The following is a 20633-nucleotide window of genomic DNA, read 5'->3' as shown; positions in this document are numbered from 1 at the left end:
TAGGTCTATTTTATACCAGCTATATACATGGGCGAGTGTGTGTGTCTGTGTAAAGGGCAGAGAGAGGAGCAATATTAAAGATGAAGGGTCCTAGTTTTGTTCCATAAACACAGGAAAACACAAGTCTTGCTAGTGGAGCTCACAATGTGTCTGGAGTCATGCTGCAGTTTTTAAATCACATCCTGAATTTCAGAAGCTGTTGAGGGGAACTCACAGTTCAGGTTAATCAGCCCCAGATACTTAGCAAATATTGCCCCACTTTGTACTGTCAATGATGGCAGTGTTACGTACGTCCCACCTGGATATGAAGACATTGTGCTTTTTCATTTGCAATTTCTGCTCTACCTACTGCCAGACAGTCTGTCCCATGCCACTAAACTATACCCGAGTGGCATCAAATCATCTACAGAAAAACTTCAGAATAATGTGAACCCCCACATCTGGGGATTTCAGGGAAAGCTGAGGGCAGGTGATAGCTCAGCAGATCTGCCTGGATCGCTGGATGTTGTCCAACCGTCCCCAGAGTGCAGCAGAAGATGGACACTGTCAGGGTGGCACAGTTCAGGGCAGAGAATCCTGCTTGCGCTTGGAAAATGTGACAAAATTACAGATTGCTGAAGCTGGTATTGGGGTAAAATGTTGTTAGGATGACTAAACTCTGCTGTGTAGCAACTCTGAAAGTACTCCAGGTTTCTGAAAATACACTACTGAAATTTGGTCCTTCTGATACAGCCACATGAGGTTATATAATCTGAGCAGTGTTCGAATCCTGAAAGCTGAATATTACTCCAGTGGCTTAATCTGATCTTTCTCCCTGCTTTCTGGTTTCTCCCCTTTTTCTTGCCCTCCAGCTCCTCTTCCAGGTTTCTCTGGGGTCCAGATAACTGTTTTACTTTCAGCATCCTTCCCTTATCTAAAGAAAAATAAAATGAGATTTTGGGCACTCTCTGGGAGGTGAAGCGTGGAAAACACTAAGGGATATACTTAATCTCTACCCAGCTGGTGTCCGAGAAAAACACAGAATGCTACTGATCCTATTGACATCTGACCAGGTTGCAAAATACAAGTATTGCAAATCCTGTATATCAATGTTGGGAGATCCATACTCATGAAACCACATTTAATTAGGATTTTGATGTTCACATTGCAGAAGAGGTGTATAACCTTCAGGAAGAGCAGCAGAAAAATAGTATTTCTCAGATGTGTAAGAAGAGAATGTAAAATATTGCTGGCAGCCTCCAAAATTACTGATTCCAGTTGTAGATAAAGTTGACCTTTCCACAGAGATCTGCAGAATAAACCCAACACATATAGCACATATTTCCACCTTTTGGCCTGATATCAGAAGATATAAGCAATGATTGATTTACATTACAAAATTGAATGCCAACAGCTGCCTATGAAAGTACTTGGCAAAAGATGTTGTTTACAAGCTTTCCATAGTATAATCCTGCCAGAAGCCAAATGCCCTGCAGCAGGAACACCAAACCTTCAGTGCTTTATAATGTTATCTTACAACTGATGTAGAAAATGGGGGAAACTCATATGACTGATTTTAGAGAGATTTAAATGATATTGTTATGTGGGGGGATAAGAAAGATAAAGAAAAGTCCCTTTTTATGTCATTTCTACATTGGTGCAACCCCTGAAATGAATAGAATTGCTCTGATTTGAATGAGAAGGGGTTCAGGCATAATCTGCTCCCTTGTCTTAGTGACAAGCTGTACAAATAGACTGGACTTGTGGACCTTTAAAAATGAAGATAATGGATAATCGGAAGCTAGTGCATGTATTTTTTTTGTGATTCTGATCCATATGCTGCTGCTGAAGTTAATTGTCACATTTGCATGGCTATCGGCTATTATTTCCCACCAGAATTGATCACAGGGGACAGCCGTGCTCTGAAATAAGGGCTCAGCACTCTAGGCTGCTATCCTGAGGTGTGCCACTTGTTTCTGCTGTGGGATCTCTGGGGATTTTTCATGTCCTACCGGGAGATAATCACATTTTTGAACTTGGGAGTCAAAGGGAATAATTCTCAGAGTTTCTCTTGCTTCACCCCATCATCCATCTTGCTGTTGCGAGCCAGCACTGTTTTCAGAGAGTTACCTGGCAGCATGGAAGAATCATTTGCAAGCACAGCTGTTCTCATGCAGATAAATAATGAACAGAGTATTGTTCAAAGGCAGGTCCCTAGAAACAGGGTGGAAAAATCACAGATCAAGACTGAATCAGTCTGATACTGCAGTGCTTTTGGAGGGGCCTTGATCCCCTGTGACCTGGCACTGGCAGGGGCACAGGGCAGCATTAGTCACCTGGGATCTTGACTGGTGGCAGAACTTCATACACCCCCAAATCTGTTTTCATTGAAATTTAATTGAATTGTGTGCTGGATTAACCCTGTCCCTGCAGGGAACCACCTAACGGGATTGTAATTCAGCATGAAGACACGGGGGAAAAACACAGTGGGACATTGTCTTTCTGAGCACTGCTTGGTTAACTGCAATCTGGTGTGGTGTCAGTGTGTTTGCCATCAGCACTGGTGGAAAACTTGGCATGCTGCTTGCCGGGAGCTGCTCTCCCGCCAGCCCCAGCAGTTATTACTTGCTCCGTGTGCCTGGGATTTCCTCACTGAAACAAGGTCACCGGCAGGAATCACACACCTATTTTTCTGCACCTCGTCCCAGAGTTCAGCAGCATGGAAGGGGTTGTTGGGTTTTTTTTTTATCATGTGATATGGCCTGGCCGACACCACTGAAAAGCTCCCTGCTCTTCATGGAGGGTGGTTGAGAGTGGACTCTGTGATACTATTTTGTTTGCATGGAAGTATTCTGCATTCGTGGAACAATTCAGCTCAACTAACAGCATCCTTCGAGTGTTGAAGAGTCCTAAGGCACTGCCTGGTACCTTGTGCCAAGCCTGTCACTGCAACAACTGCTTCTAGACAACCCTCCACTTTAAACGCTGGGCTTGATTTAGTTATCAGCACAGACACATGAGCAATCATCTTCAAAGAAGTGATAGGCAGAGCATCTGTGCCAAATTGTAAAGTGATTACCTGACAGAGTCTTTAATAAAGACAATACCTTAGAGACACTTTGGTTGATTTCAACACTTTTTTTTTTTTTTTTTTTTTTTAGAACAGCAGTACTGGAAATGCACTCCCTGAGCCTTGTATGGGGGCATGAGTCAGGAAGGGACTCTGGCTTGAAAGAAAACAGAGCTGCTGACCATTTCCTTTTGCAGTGCCTAGGAAAAGTGAACCTGAAAAAGCAACCAAACATTTTAAAATGTACTTTTATTTTAATAATCTTAAGTTTCTGGTAAAAAAAGGGAACTTTTTAAAATTAAAAAAGGATTATTTTAGCTCTTTCTTAAAAAAATTGGTAATGTGTCCGAAAATATTAAAAACATGTACAGAACAACACCTGCTCCTCGGGGGCTGGAGATTTTAAGCAACTCTTCGAGCGCCAGGCGACCCCGCAGCACGCTTACTTCCCCCGGACTCCCCCGGCTCGCAGGCAGCCCGAGGTGCGATTGGGTGCTGTCGGTGCCGCCTGGTCGGTCCCTCCGTATCGCGGGGAGGTGGGGGAACCCCGCCCGGGCGGGTTTCGCGGCGCCGTCCCGCACAGGGCTTCCGCGCCGCCCGCCCCGTCAGGCCGCTCCTCGCGGGACTCCCGCACCACCCCCCTCGCTGGTTCGGGCCGGGCCGGGCCGGGCCGGGCCAGGCGGGTAGCGCGGCGGTGCGGCAGGCGGCGTGGGAGCGGCGCCGGGCCGGGGCCGCCCTGCCCCGGGGCCGCCGGGCAGGTGTCGGGACACCGGGTTCCCTGCCCCCGCCGAGGTGAGTGGGGAGCGCGGGGCTGCGGGCCGGGGGGGGCAGCGGGCATCCGGCGCCTGCCCCGCTGGCAGCTTCCCTCCTGCGGGGACGGGGCTTGCCGCCGCCGGCCGGGGGCGGCGGGGCGGGGCGGGGCTGGGCTGGGCTCTGCTCTGCGGCCCTCCCCGCGCTGTCGCAGCGGGAGCGGAGCAAGCATGCAGCGGGCTGGGGGGCCTCCATCCCCCGGCAGTCGGTGGGAGTCATTCCCCCCCGCCCCCGGCACCGGGGGGCTTCATCCCTCGGCGGTCGGTGAGGTGCAGCCCCCACCCCGGTGCCAGCGAGGCTCCATCTCCTGGGGGTTGGTGGCAGCCTCCCCCATTACCCTGGAGGCCCCATCTCCTGGTGTCGGCAGGGTGCATTCCTCCAGCCTGGGACTGGGCACTTCATCTTCCCCCCGGGGGTTGGTGGGATGCAACGCCACCCTCCCCGGTTGTCAATGAGGTGCCTCCCCCATGGCTTTTGGTGCTCCATCCCCAGAGGGGTACATCCCCCATGCAGGGGGTCATTAGGGTGTGTACCCCATAATCCTGGGGGCTCCATCCCCAGGAGGTTGGTGGGGTGCATCCCTTTGTAGGCCAATGGAGCAGGTGTCAGTAGGGCCCACTCCCCCAGGGTCGGTGGGGTTTCATCCCCCTGGAGGTCAGTGGGGTTTCATCCCCCTGGTGGTCAGTGGAGTGCATCCCATGGTCTGGGGTGCTTGCAGGGGCCCCCACCCCGACCTTGCTCTGCTGACCATGGTGTGCATGGGTGGAGGGCAAGGGGCAGCTCCATCGTCTGCTGTGATACTGTGCTATCTCCCTGCGCTGTGGATTAGGTTGTGTCATGACAGTGTCTTGTAGTGCAGCAGGGCCTGGGGATATGAGCAAGAGGGGTGGCATTCACATAAAAACAACAACCATCCCCGCTTCCCTGTATGCAGCAGTCTAAGAAAATCAAACAGCATGAAACATCTGGATGATTCCCCCCCTCCGCCCCAATCATCAGAAAGTAGTTCTCTGTGTCATTAAATACTTTTGTCTGCACAAAGCAGGCTGTGATATATGCAATGTTGTAAGCCTGGGAGTGGTTGTGGATGAGATACTTAAGAGGAAAACATCAAGAGCTGACCTCAAACTCTGAAGTTAACTGTGCTGCCTCTCCTTCGGGTGGCCTGGGGTACTCTGTTAAACCTGTCTCTGTAACTATCTGACCATTATACTTCACTGCAGAAAGCTCTGATGCCCCTTTGAAGGTGCCATAAAGCTATAAATGGGCTTAATATAGCACATCCTGTTAACCTCAGTGCTTTCCCTCAGTAGCCTCTTAACGAACTGCAATGTTCATGAATTTCTCTCAACTGGCTGTCAGATCTTCTCTGCTTCTGTCTGGACAGAGCATGGCAGGGCCATGTAGGAGGAGGTGTCCCCAAGCCACCTTTGCTCCCTTGTCCCTGGGAGCTGTGGGAGTTGGTGGGGGATTGACGCGAGGGGTTGGTGCACTCTGGCCAAAGCAGTGGCAGCGGTTTCAAGCACCATTCCTGGTGTCCCTTCATTAGCCCCTCAGTTTCAGCAGAGCCATCAGGGCTCAGGCTTCATTTTGCTCCTGGCAAAAGGAACAGCTGTGAGCAGATCTTCTTGTTAGAGTGCTCGACTGCTTTGGTCCAAGTTCTTCTACCTTCATTTTAAGGCAAACAGTGATGCCTGTACACCCTCTGCAACCCTCGCTTTCATGTCCAGGGTGCATTTCCTTGCAAATATAGTGCTAATCCCTTGAGATGACTCACAAACTTTCCCATTTGTAGAGTGGCTTCTCCCTCTCTTGCATGGGTCTTGCACTGGACAAATCTTCTGGGTAGCCAAAGCTCACAGTGCATGGAAGAATAGCATGCAATATTACCAAGGTAATAATTTTCTAAAAAACAAAATGCCTGAATGCAATTAGAATGTAAAACGTGTCTTTGAAGTTGTTTTTATTTTTTTAAATTATTCAGTGCTTAGCCTGGAGGAAACCTATTTTTTCACTTTTACAAAACTCACGAACATTTTACAGAAGCAGGATGCGAATTTTTTTCTTTTTGTTTGAAAGAAGAGCAAAAGTATTTCAATTTTCATGACACAAGGCCTTTTTTGTGTTCCCTTTACAATGTCGACAGGGATTTGCTAGTCTAAAAAATTTGATGTGTGAGTAGGCATTTAGTCGGTTTTACCTGCTCCTGAGCTGGCAAGGCAGCCGCCAGCAGCTCTGCCAGGGGCACAGCAGGGCTGAGTCTAGCCAGAGATGCTCATGAGTCCTGGGGCAGAAATCAAGACTCTGGCTCTCTCCGTTGAGATGAACTAGGGAGAGAAGGTCAAAGTCCAAGTGACTTTGTAAAGGCTTTCCTAGAAATTCAGAGAGCTGCAGCTATTTTGTGTAGCAGGTATCTACTGCAGGTCTTGTTTGGTAATGCCAGTGACATCAAACATCTGTGTCGTAAGGGCCAAATTTAAAAGGAGTTGCATGTCTTTATGATATTGCCGTTGTTGTCCCAAAGATGGGTTCTTTACCCGGTGTGCAAGAACCAATTCACACACTGAGTCGAGATATTTGCTTTATTCCATTTCTGTGCAGAGATGGGTGTTAGGTGGTAATTCCACAACACTAGCACACCCCGTTATCCTTGCTTCACATATTTATACAATTAAACAAAGTCACTACACCTACTGTTAACATCTACTTGTTAGTCATTGGTTATTTCTACATTTGCTTTGACTTAAAGACATATAGAATCATAGAATCATAGAATGCTTTGGGTTGGAAGGGACCTTTAGAGATCATGTAGCCCAATCCCCCTGCAGTGAGCAGGGACAGCTTTAACTAGATCAGGTTGCTCAGAGCCCCATCCAACCTGACCTTGAATGTTGCCAGGGATGGGGCCTCTACCACCTCTCTGGGCAACCTGTTCCAATGCTTGACCACCCTCATTGTAAAAAACTTCTTTCTAATGTCTAGTCTAAATCTATTCTTCTTTAGTTTAAATCCATTATCCCTTGTCCTGTCACAACAGGCCTTGCTAAAAAGATTGTCCCCATCCTTCCTATAGGCCCCCTTTAAGTACTGGAAGGCCGCAATAAGGTCTCCTCACAGCCTTCTCATCTCTAGGCTGAACAACCCCAACTCTCTCAGCCTGGCCTCATAGGAGAGGTGCTCCAGCCCTCGGATCATTTTTGTGGCCCTCCTCTGGACCCGCTCCAACAGGTCCATGTCCTTCTTGTGCTGAGGGCCCCAGAGCTGGACGCAGTACTCCAGGTGAGGTCTTACCAGAGCAGAGTAGAGGGGCAGAATCACCTCCCTCGACCTGCTGGCCACGCTTCTTTTGATGCAGCCCAGGATATGGTTGGCTTTCTGGGCTGCAAGCGCACATTGCCGGCTCATGTCCAGCTTTTCATCCACCAGTACCCCCAAGTCCTTCTCCACAGGGCTGCTCTCAATCCCTTCATCCCCCAACCTGTACTGATATCGGGGGTTGCCCCAAGCCAGGTGCAGGACCTTGCACTTGGCCTTGTTGAACCTCATGAGGTTCACACAGGCCCACCTCTCCAGCTTGTCCAGGTCCCTCTGGATGACATCACGTCCTGCTGGCGTGTCAACGGCACCACTCAGCTTGGTGTCATCTGCAAACTTGCTGAGGGTGCACTCGATCCCACTGTCTATGTCATTGATGAAGATGTTAAATAGCACCGGTCCCAGTACGGACCCCTGAGGGACACCACTTGTCACCGGTCTCCATGTGGACATCGAGCCATTGACCACGACCCTCTGGATGCGACCATCCAGCCAATTCCTTATCCACCGAACAGTCCACCCATCAAACCCATATCTCTCCAATTTAGAGAGAAGGATGTTGTGGGGGACTGTGTTGAACGCTTTACAGAAATCCAAGTAGATGACATCCATTGCTTTTCCCTTGTCCACTGATGCAGTCACTCCTTCATAGAAAGCCACTAGGTTGGTCAGGCAGGACTTGCCCTTGGTGAAGCCGTGCTGGCTGTCTCGAATCACCTCCCTGTCCTCCATGTGCTTGAGCATAGCTTCTTGGAGGATCTGTTCCATGATCTTCCCAGGCACAGAGGTGAGGCTGACAGGTCGGTAGTTCCTAGGGTCCTCCTTTCTTCCCTTTTTAATAATGGGCACAACATTCCCCTTTTTCCAGTGAGCAGGGACTTCACCGGACTGCCATGACTTTTCAAATATCATGGAGAGTGGCTTGGCAACTACATCAGCCAATTCCCTCAGGACTCTGGGATGCATCTCATCAGGTCCCATAGACTTGTGTACATTGAGGTTCCTCAGGTGGTCTCGAACCTGATCTTCCCTTACAGTGGGAGGGGCTTTACCCCCCTGGTCCCCATCTTGCGGTCCATCGACTCGGGAGGGGTGAGGAGAGAGGTTGCCAGTGAAGACTCCCTTTAAAATCACTACGCGTGCTCAGTGGGTAAGGGTCTCCCTTTGGGGGTGGGTAGCTCTTCCAACAGAGGTGTGGTTTTCGTATTACAATTAGCTGGTTCACTTAGGGGACACCAATTCTTGGATCTTGCTGACTAGTAAAAGAGGAGTAGAGAGGAGTTTTGACACTCAGGGATATATGTCTGTTGTTTTAGAGATTTCTTGGCCTTCTGCTCCTTATTATAGATATCCTGGTGTCTATTATCTTTAGTACATTTCTTCCTAAGGTAAACAATGTCACCATAACCTCAAACAGTCATCAATTCCCCCCTTTGAGACTGTGTAAGGAAAGAAGATTCACATTTTCCTTATACAAGTCTCATCTTTTCATATGTCTTGTCTTCCCAAAGCAGAGCAGCATTTCCATGCACATTGGATTAACATGTATATGCATATGAATTTTAATAATCCTGTAATCAATGTACATATTAGTTTCTTTAACCATGAGCTTAAATCTGGTATCCAAGAGGTCAGACACTTCCAAGTTTCAGCAAAGCCAAGGGAAGTATCATCCTTTTGAATTTCATGTAAAATTTCAGTTTGTTTCCAAATTTCATTAAGATCAGAAGATATTCTGCCACTTTGGTCCACATAGGCACAACAGCTGGTATTTAGGACAGTACATACCCCTCCCTTAGATGCCAGGAGCATATCCAGGGCCATTCTATCCTGAATAGTAATTTCAGTTAACTGGTTCACTTCTTACAGATCCAGCAATTAGTTTTGTTTATGATTTGCATCGTTTTTTGCATTAATCCAAAATGTACGTTCTCTTCCCAGGGATTTTTCACTGGCTGCCTCTCAGAGTTTCAACTATGCACCTTCATGATTAGGCAAAGGGTAATGATGTTTAGTACCATATTGGCCTGTTCCTGTGAAGAAATTAGTATTCCTACGGATACATACAATTACAATGGGAACTAACATCAGTAATAGACAACAAAATAAAGTCAGTCCTTGAGAGCATTCTGTCAAGATATGAGTCTTCGAGGTCCCAGGTATAGTTCATTAAGCTTTAGAGACTTTCAGTTTACAGTCTCCAGTCTACAGTCTCAACAGTCCACTGCTTTGTTGGGGGTGCTTTCTTCACCTGGGTGTATTGTATCCAGGAGTCAATTTCTTCTACCTTTACCGCTGTAAAGGTGGTCAGTAAAATGGTGTAGGGTCCTTTCCATTTTTCTTTCAAAGGTTCCTCCTTCCAAGTTCAAAGATAGACCAAATCTCCTGGATGAGAGTCGTGTACTGGTGAGTCTAGAGGTAAAGAAGTCCTCTGGTTGAGACATCTATTTAGGGAGGATAAAGTTTGTGACAGGGATATTAAATAATTCCTTAACATTTCCTCCCCTTTGATGTGCATTTCGTCCCCCCTTATCATAAGGCTATTGACTGGATAGGGTTTCCCATACAGAATTTCAAATGGGCTTATTCCTTCTCTCGCCCTAGGGGCTATTCTAACTCTCATCAAGGCTATTGGTAAGACCTCTATCCACTTCATATGTGTCTCTTGGCATAGTTTTGCTATCTGTCTTTTAATGGTTTGATTCATTCTTTCTATTTTTCCACTAGACTGTGGCCTCCAAGGGGTATGCAGATCTCATTTAATTTTAAGAAATTTCAAAACTCCTTGCACTACCTCTGAAATGAAGTGGGGCCCATTGTCTGAGGATATTCCTTCCAGTATCCTGAACCTAGGTATTATTTCTTTTAATAAAATCTTTGTTACCTCTCTGGTCCGATTGGTACGACACGGGAAAGCTTCCAGCCAACCTGAATAAGTGTCTACAAGAACAAGTAGACATTGAGATGCTGGAGCATGTCCAGAGAAGGGTAACGAAGCTGGTGAAGGGTCTGGAGCACAGGCCTTATGAGGAGTGGCTGAGGGAACTGGGATTGTTTAGCCTAGAGAAGAGGAGGCTGAGGGGAGACCTTATCGCTCTCTACAACTACCTGAAAGGAGGTTGTAGTGAGGTGGGTGTTGGTCTCTTCTCCCAAGTAACAAGTGATAGGACGAGAGGAAATGGGCTCAAGCTGCGCCAGGGGAGGTTTAGATTGGATATTAGGAAATATTTCTTCACGGAAAGGGTAGTCAAGCATTGGAACAGGCTGCCCAGAGAGGTGGTGGAGTCCCCATCCCTGGAAGTGTTCAAAAAACGGGTAGATGTGGCACTTAGGGACATGGTTTAGTGGGCATGGTGGTGTTGGGTTGATGGTTGGACTGATGATCTTAGAGGTCCTTTCCAATCTTGATGATTCCTAGTTTTTACTTTCATTATAAATAATCCAGCCACCAAGCCAGGAAATATGAAATTACTGCTCTACCCTTAATTGGTTTAGTGGTGGACTTGGTAATGTTAGGTTAATGGTTGGACTGGATGATCTTAAAGGTCTTTTCCAACCTAAACGATTCTATGAGTCTAAGTAAATATTTATATTGATTACATTTTGGTAACTCCAAAAAATCTATTTGCCAGTATTCCCCAGGGGTGATGCCTCTTTTCACACCTTCCGCTGGCGGCTTCCATTGAATCTTTGGATTATTTAAACAACAATTCTGGCATTTCTTTAAAACAATGGCAGCCAAAGTTTGCATCTTTGGCCCTAATGTATGCCTTTTGACACTACTCACCATAGCGTCTGCTCCCATATGGGTCTCCTCATTCAATTTTTGCATAAGTCTTTCCGTTATTTTCATAGATACCAGCACCTGGTGATTGGGGGTCACCCACCACCCTTCAGAATTTCTTGTGCACTTCAATACCTCAGCTAATCTATCTTCCTTCTCTGTATACTTGGGTGGTTCCAAACTTATTTTTCCTTTGGGTATTAATGCACCAATTGTTGGCTCCTGCATTGCCACTCTCTTTGCTGCTGCATCTGCTCATCAGTTTCCCTGGACAATCTCCCCTTGTCCCTTTTGGTGGGCCTTGCAGTGCATCACAGCCACTTCTCTGGGTTCTAGAACTGCCTGCAATAACTTCATTATTTCTTTTTCATACTTGACAGGGCTTCCTTGAGAATTTAATAGTCCCCTTTCTTTCCACATTGCCCCATGGGCATGAATAACTCTGAATGCATACTTGGAACCCGTATATATATTAACTCTTTTCCCCTTCCCGATCTCCAAGGCTCGTGTCAGGGCAGTTATCTCGGCCTTCTGTGCCGAGGAGTTGGGAGGCAGCGGGTGAGATTCAGTTTCCTGAGATCAAGTTACTACTGCATATCCTGCCCGCCTCTCTCCATTATGTATAAAGCTACTCCCGTCAGTAAACAATTCCATATCTACACCCTCCAAAGGCTCGCCTTTCAAATCTGGCCTACTAGCGTAAACTTGTTCAATAGTGTTTAAACAGTAATGTTGCAAAGGCTCGTCTTCTGGCAAGGGTAACAAGGTAGCAGGATTAAAGGATGCCACTGTCCTAAGGTCCGTATCGTCTTGTTGCAGTAATACTGCTTGGTATTTGCTAGCCTGCTTGGGGAGATCCAATGGTGTCCCTTCTGCTTATCCTGGTTTTGGCTGGGCTAGAGTTAATTTTCTTCCTAGTAGCAGGCATAGTGCTGTGTTTTGGATTTAGTAGGAGAAGAATGGTGATAACACACTGATGTTTTAGTTGTTGCTAAGTCCTGCTTATGCTAGTCCAGGACTTTTCAGCTTCCCATGCTCTGCCAGGCGCACAAGAAACTGGGAGGGTGCACAGCCAGAATACTTGATGCAAACTGACCAAAGGGCTATTCCATACCATATGATGTCATGCTCAGTATATAAACTGGGGGGAGTTGGCCGGGGGGCAGCGATCGCTGCTTGGGGACTGGCTGGGCGTTGGTTGGCGAGTGGTGAGCGGTTGCATCAATTTGGTTTTTTTTCCTGGGTTTTGTTTCTCTCTCTTGTCATTCTCCTTTTCATTACAATTTTTATTACTATTATTATTATTATTATTTTATTTCAATTATTAAACTGTTCTTATCTCAACCCACAAATTTTCTTACTTTTGCCCTTCCAATTCTCTCCCCCATCCCACCGAGGGGGAGGGTGAGCGAGCGGTTGTGTGGTGCTTGCTTGCCCACAGGGGGGAAACCATGACAGACCTTTTTGGCGCCCAACGTGGGGCAACGAAGGGTTTGAGATAATAGCAGATTATCCAGAGCTTATTGAGGAATTTTTATCTGTTAATAGTTGCGGGTCATGATACTGACTCATCTGTTCTCAATCTTAGTTCATCTGATCTGCACCATGCTCCTTTTTTTGCTGTACATGTTAAAGATTGGTGTTGGTTTTTGCAGTTTGCTGTGCTCTGCAGTGATTAGTGATGTTTTGCCTGGGAGATTTGTTATTAAAACACTGACCTTTACCATTATTTGGTATCTGGGGTTTGTACTAAAGCCATTACTGTACTTGGAGTACCTCCTCATGGAGAGAGTTAGCAATTATACTTCTTCCTTCGAGAGGCTTGTTGTGGAGGAAATACAGAGTGGCACCTTTGCTACCTTCTTCTATGATGTTTCCTCCTTCATTACAATAGCTTTTCAGTATTTTGAACATGCTTGGACAGTTAAGATACTTCTATTGGTATTTCTTGGGAATATTGCTTCGGCTTTGTCTAAGGTTAGTAATCAATTTAAGAATATCATCCAGAGATCCACCCCAAGGCTGGATAGTTATGAGTGGCAGGGTGTGTGGAATAGTATGGGCAAGTACCTAGGACAGTGGGCACCTCCAGTGTTTTGGAACTTCACCCCTGAAAAAGTGCAGAATCATGAAGAACTAGTAAAGTATTTGGAAAAAGTATGTTGTCACCCTGGCAACTCCAGAGAGACACAAATCACTGCAATGTGCTGGGAGCTGGCCCATGCCCATCAAGCCCTGTTCAACATTATTCAGTACCCTCAAGGGGAAGAGGAGGACTCTGGATCTGATGACAAAGCGACAGGCACTGTGGCTACTCCAACCCTGGCGACAGGCACTGCGGCTACACCAGGGAACCAATCCGTGCCAGTATCAGTCGCCTCCATACCCATGAAGAAATCTTGGAAGCAAAAGTCAGCTCGTTTAGAGAGGGATGATGAATAAACAGGGCCATCACAATGAGAGGAAGAGGAGGAGGAAGAACTAGTAAATGAGATGGAAACCAACCAATCCTTATCCTTGAGTGAGCTGCGAGATATGCGAAAAAATTTCAGTCGAGTCGTCGTCCAGGCGAGCACATTGTCACCTGGCTGCTCTGATGCTGGGATAACAGGGCCAGTAGCCAGGAATTAGAGGGTAAGGAAGCCAAACAGCTGGGATCCCTTTCTAGGGAAGGGGGCATTGACAAAGCAATTGGAAAAGGAGGACAGGCCCTCAGCCTCTGGAGGCAACTCCTGTCAAGCGTGAAGGGAAGGTATCCCTTCAAGGACGATGTTATATATCGCCCAGGCAAATGGACCACCATAGAGAAGGGTATCCAGTACCTGAGGGAATTAGGCATGCTGGAGGTGATTTATAGTGACCTGAATGATGAGCAGTTACCCAAGGATCCAGATGAAGTCAGGTGCACACGACCCATGTGGCGGAAGGTGATACAGAGCACACCAGCATCCTATGCCAACTCATTGGCAATACTGGCCTGGAAAGATGAGGAGGCACCAACAGTGGATGACGTGGCTGGCCGACTCAGGGAATACTAAGAAAATATCTCTTCCTCCCTTGTCTCGGCTACGGAGAAACTGTCCAGGAGGTCCAGCAACTCAAAGATAATATGTCCTGCACTATACCTGTATGGACCAATATCTTGGCCATTAGGAGTCAGCATTCCTCTGCTCAAGAGACAGGATATAGGGGGTACACACCAAGGGGCACCCTGTTTTCCACCTGCATGACCATGGAGAGGATATGAGGAAGTGGGATGGAAAATCCACCTTGACCCTAGAGGCACGGGTGCATGAGTTGCAAGGAAAAACAGTCACAAAAGGGGGTTCTTCGAGGAAAATTGCTGCTCCACCTTCCAGTGGGCAGTTCCCCAGACAGAGTAGAAGGGCTGATCTTACTTCTGATCTTAATAGAGGGACTCTTGATTCACATTTACAGGAAGTGAACAGCGAATACTGTGACCAGGGCTAGAGGGCCCCTGCCTCCAGCCAGGTGGAGGAAAGGGACAACCGGGTTTACTGGACTGTGGGGATTCAATGACCTGGCACATCAGACCGACAGGAGTAGAATGTGGACACTGGTGCACAGTGTACCCTAATGCCATCAAGCTATAGAGGGACAGAACCCATCTGTATTCCTGGAGTGACAGGGGGATCCCAACAGCTAACCGTATTGGAGGCTGAAGTAAACCGAACCGGGAATGAGTGGCAGAAGCACTCCATTGTGACTGGCCCAGATGCTCCGTGCATCCTTGGCATAGACTACCTCAGGAGAGGGTATTTCAAGGACCCAAAAGGGTACCGGTGGGCTTTTGGTATAGCTGCCTTGGAGACGGAGGAAATTAAACAGTTGTCCACCTTGCCCGGTCTCTCAGAGGACCCTTCTATTGTAGGGTTGCTGAGGGTCGAAGAACAACAGGTGCCGATCGCTACCACAACAGTGCACCGACGGCAATATCGCACCAACCGAGACTCCCTGATTCCCATCCATAAGCTGATTCGTCGACTGGAGAGCCAATGAGTGATCAGCAAGACTCGCTCACCCTTTAACAGTCCCATATGGCCAGTGCGAAAGTCTAATGGGGAGTGGAGACTAACAGTGGATTATTGCGGTCTGAATGAAGTCATGCCGCCGCTGAGTGCTGCCGTGCCAGATATGCTAGAACTTCAATACAAACTGGAGTCAAAGGAAGCCAAGTGGTATGCCACAAGTGACATCGCTAATGCGTTTTTCTCCATCCCTTTGGCAGCAGAGTGCAGGCCACAGTTTCCTTTCACTTGGAGCGGTGTTCAGTACACCTGGAACCGACTGCCCCAGGAGTGGAAGCACAGCCCCACCATTTGCCATGGACTGATCCAGACGGCACTGGAACAGGGTGAAGCTCCAGAACATCTGCAGTATATTGATGACATCATTGTGTGGGGCAATGCAACAGAAGAAGTTTTTGAAAAGGGAAAGAAAATAGTCCAAATCCTTCTGAAGGCTGGTTTTGCCATAAAACAAAGTAAGGCCAAGGGACCTGCACAGGAGATACAATTTTTAGGAATAAAATGGCAAGATGGACGTCGTCAGATCCCAATGGATGTGATCAACAAAATAACAGCCATGTCCCCACCAACTAGCAAAAAGGAAACACAAGCTTTCTTAGGCGTTGTGGGTTTTTGGAGAATGCATATTCCAAATTACAGCCAGATCGTAAGCCCTCTCTATCAAGTGACCCGGAAGAAGAATGATTTCAAATGGGGCCCTGAGCAACAATAAGCCTTTGAACAAATTAAATGGGAGATAGTTCATGCAGTAGCCCTTGGGCCAGTCCGGGCAGGGCAAGATGTAAACAATGTGCTCTACACCGTAGCTGGGGAGAATGGCCCTACCTGGAGCCTCTGGCAGAAAGCACCAGGGGAGACTCGAGGTCGACCCCTAGGGTTTTGGAGTCGGGGATACAGAGGATCCAAAGCCCGCTATACTCCAACTGAGAAAGAGATACTGGCAGCATATGAAGGGGTTTGAGCTGCTTCAGAAGTGGTTGGTACTGAAGCACAGCTCCTGCTGGCCCCCCGACTGCCGGTGCTGGGCTGGATGTTCAAAGGGAGGGTCCCCTCTCCACATCATGCAACTGATGCTACGTGGAGTAAGTGGGTTGCACTAATCCCACAATGGGCTTGAATAGGAAACCCCAGTCACCCAGGAATCTTGGAAGTGATCATGGACTGGCCAGAAGGCAAAAACTTCAGAATATCACCAGAGGAGGGGGTGACGCGTGCTGAGGATGCCCCACTGTATAATAAACTGCCAAAAAATGAGAAGCAATATGCCCTGTTCACTGATGGGTCCTGTTGTCTTGTGGGAAAGCATCAGAGGTGGAAAGCTGCTGTCTGGAGTCCTATACGACAAGTTGCAGAAAGTGCTGAAGGAGAAGGGGAGTCGAGTCAGTTTGCAGAGGTGAAAGCCATCCAGCTGGCTTTAGATATTGCTGAACCAGAAAAGTGGCCAGTCCTTTATCTCCATACTGACTCATGGATGGTGGCAAATGCCCTGTGGGGGTGGCTGCAGCAATGGAAGCAGAGCAACTGGCAGCGCAGAGGCAAACCCATCTGGGCTGCCCTGTTGTGTCAAGATATTGCTGCCCGGGTAGAGAACCTGGTTGTAAAAGTTCATCACATAGATGCTCACATACCCAAGGGTCAGGCCCCTGAAGAACATCAAAACAACCAGCAGGTGGATCAGGCTGCTAAGATTGAAGTGGCTCAGGTGGATCTGGACTGGCAACATCAGGGTGAATTATTTATAGGTCTGTGGGCCCATGAAGCCTCAGGCCATCAAGGTAGAAATGCAACATATAGATGGGCTCGTGATCGAGGGGTGGACTTGACCATGGACAGTATTGCACAGGTTATTCATGAATGTGAAATATGCGCTGCAATCAAGCAAGCCAAGCGGTTCAAGCCCCTCGGGTATAGTGAACGATGGCTGAAATATAAATATGGGGAGGCCTGGCAGATTGATTATATCACGCTCCCACAAACCCACCAAGGCAAGCACCATGTGCTCACCATTGTGGAAGCAAACACCAGATGGCTGGAAACATATCCTGTGCCCCGTGCCGCATGCCACTGCCCGGAACACCATCCTGGGCCTTGAAAAGCAAGTCCTGTGGCAACATGGCACCCCAGAAAGAATTGAGTCAGATAATGGGACTCATTTCTGAAACAACCTCATAGACACCTGGGCCAAAGAGCATGGCATTGTGTGGGTATATCACATCCCTTACCATGCACCAGCCTCCGGGAAAACTGGACGATACAATGGGCTGTTAAAGACTACCCTGAGAGCAATGGGTGGTGGGACATTCAAACATTGGGATACGCATTTAGCAAAAGCCACCTGGTTAGTCAACACCAGGGGATCTGCCAATCCAGCTGGCCATGCCCAATCAAAACTTATACGTACTGTAGAAGGAGATAAAGTCCCTGTAGTGCACATAAAAAATATGCTGGGGAAGACAGTCTCTGGGTTACCCCTGCCTCGGGCAAAGGCAAACCCATTCATGGGATTGCTTTTGCTCAAGGACCTGGGTGCACTTGGTGGGTAATGCGGATTGATGGGGAAGTCCAATGTGTACCTCAAGGGGATTTGATTTTGGGTGAAAATAGCCAGTGACCTGAATGGTATCATGGTAATTGCCGTATGATACTGTATGGCATCTCTTTTATGGTTGCTATATGCCACATCAATGGTATTACAGTAAGAATCTCCAAGAGTAATGAAGAATGAACTTTGATAAATCCGAGCAAAGTGCAGCAGTGTTGGAACAAGAACTGGCTTCAGCATGCAACAGTCCAAGACTGCACACCACCTCTCCTGCCCTGAAAGACTGTGATGACAGATGGAACCCCAAGTCATGGACTAAATGAACTCCATGGACATTTTAGAGGGATGGCACATAGACTAAGGGAATGATATCTGTGTGTATATATCAAGATAGGGAAAGCGGTTGGTGATTAACTGGAATGTATTGGAAAGGGCAGGACCTGTGCATGACATAGATGGTATAGAATAAGGGGTGGATACTGTCCTGGTTTTGGCTGGGATAGAGTTAATTTTCTTCCTAGTAGCTGGCATAGTGCTGTGTTTTGGATTTAGTATGAGAATAATGTTGATAACACACTGATGTTTTAGTTGTTGCTAAGTAGTGCTTATGCTAGTCAAGGACTTTTCAGCTTCCCATGCTCTGCCAGGTGCACAAGAAGCTGGGAGTTGGCACAGCCAGCACAGCTGACCCAAACTGGCCAAAGGGCTATTCCATACCATGTGACGTCATGCTCAGTATATAAACTGGGGGGAGTTGGCAGGGGGGCAGCGATCACTGCTCAGGAACTGGCGGGGCATCTGTCAGCAGGTGGTATGCAATTGCATTGTGCATCACTTGTGTATATTCTTTTATCGTTATTATTATTATTATTTTCTCTTCCTTTTCTGTCCTATTAAACTGCCTTTATCTCAACCCACGTGTTTTAGGGTTTTTTTATTCTGATTCTCTCCCCCATCCCACCAGGGTGGGGAGGGTGAGTGAGCAGCTGTGTGGTGTTTAGTTGCCAACTGGGGTTAAACCACAACATAAGGTTATATCAGAATGATTACCTTGCCATGTTTCCAGTTCCTTCGCTAGGATATTACCAAACAATGTGGGGCTGTTCTTGAATCCCTTGGGAGCACAGACCAGCAGAGTTGCACCTTCCTTCCTGTAGTCAGATTTTCCTGTTGAAAAGCGAAGACGGTCTGACTCTGTTCATCCACCGGAATGCTGAAAGAGGCACCTTTCAGGTTCAGGACTGTAAAATAAATATTTGTCTCCGGTATGGTGGTAAGGAGTGTGTATGGGTTTGGTACCACAGGATGAATATCGGTTGTGATTCTATTTATTTCCCTTATTTCCTGAGTTGCTCTGCTATATATTAAAAAATCAATTGTCTCATTCCCCAACTTCACTGGAACCAGGGGCTCAGCTGGGGAAACCTCATTTTTTTCCCCTGGTCCCCTTCATTCATTATCCGTAGGCTAATGGTTTATATCTTTCTTGGTCCCTAGTTCATTCCTTCCTTGCAGAGTGGGGCACTCATTTTTCCAGTGCCCTTCCTTTCTGCATATTGCACACTGACTAGGTCCTAATGGTGTTCATGCCGCTGGGGCCCATCCTCGCCCGACACCATTCCATCCTCTTCTCCCTCTCATGCCATTCCCAGTTATGGCTGCTGCCAGCAGAGGCCTGCAATTTCAACCTATTCTGTTTCTCTTGCTTCTCCTTCCCCCCCCCCCCCCCCGTTATTATATACTTTATAGGCTTTTTGTATCAGTTGAGAAATTGACATTCCCCCAGAACAAATATTCCATTATTGTCCCCATTCAACAGTTTGCATTTTTTCACGTGTCATAATCATTTCTCAAAGCAAAAAAAACCCAACCCAGATTTACATACGGTACCTCATCCCATTTATCTAGCCTTCTACAAAATAACATTAATTGTAACATAGTATTGTAATTCAGTGTTCCATTCTCCGGCCATTTTTCTCCATCATCAAGATCATACATCAGCCACCATTGTCTACAATATTGCTGTAATCTTTCTTTTGTTAAAGGGTCCCCACCATACTTATTCCAGTGTTTCAGGATACATCCTAGAGGGGAGCACAGGGAAACTTCCTTGGAAGTAGTCGTACCCATATCATTACCAAAAAAGAATTTCCTAACCCAAGGTTTCATGCACTCAGCTCTGACCCCCTGCCAGCAATGCGTCTACATGTGAAACCTGATAACCACAATTAAAATCACGACTACTTACCAATTTAGTGGTCCCGTTCCCCACACAAATATCTCTCTTGGCGTTGCACCTTCGAGTCGCCTACCGCCCAACAGCAGAGTAGAACCGGGGGGAGTCCCCAAATAACAGTTTGGTGCACGCTGGAATCCCACATGGTCGACTTCTCCCCGTCTGGAACGGCAGGACTATCCAGGCAAGGCTGTTATGGCTGTCCCATCTGGGTCACCATAATGTTGTCCCAAAGATGGGTTCTTTACCTAGTGCGCAAGAACCAATTCACACAGTGAGTCGAGATATTTGCTTTATTCCATTTCTGTGCAGAGATGGGTGCTAGATGGTAATTCCACAAAGCTAGCACACCCCGTTATCCTTGCTTCACATATTTATACAATTAAACAAAGTCACTACACCTACTTGTTAGTCATTGGTCATTTCTACTTTTGCTTCGACTTAAAGACATAGCTCCCTTTAAAATCGCTACACATGCTCAGTGGGTAGGGTTCTCCCTTTTGGGGTGGGTAGCTCTTCCAACAGAGGTGTGGTTTTCATATTATAATTAGCTGGTTCACTTAGGGGACACCGATTCTTGGATCTAGCTGACTAGTAAAAGAGGAGTAGAGGGGAGTTTTGACACACAGGTCTGTTGTTTTAGAGATCTCGGCCTTCTGCTCCTCATTATAGATATCCTGGTGCCTATTATCTTTAGTACATTCCTTCAACAATCAGTCATCTAAAGTTAATTGCAAGTACGATGCCAAGCTGCAGCCAGCTTGATGGCTGCCTGGCCTGGCCTTTTGGTCTGCTTCCCGTGCTATGCACCCCAAAGCTTGGGTTGATGGTGCGAAAAATAGAGAGTG

Source organism: Pelecanus crispus, chromosome W (assembly GCF_030463565.1).
Source record: "Pelecanus crispus isolate bPelCri1 chromosome W, bPelCri1.pri, whole genome shotgun sequence".
NCBI lineage: Eukaryota > Metazoa > Chordata > Aves > Pelecaniformes > Pelecanidae > Pelecanus > Pelecanus crispus.
The sequence above is the reverse complement of the archived record's forward strand: the minus strand, read 5'-3'. Positions refer to the sequence as shown.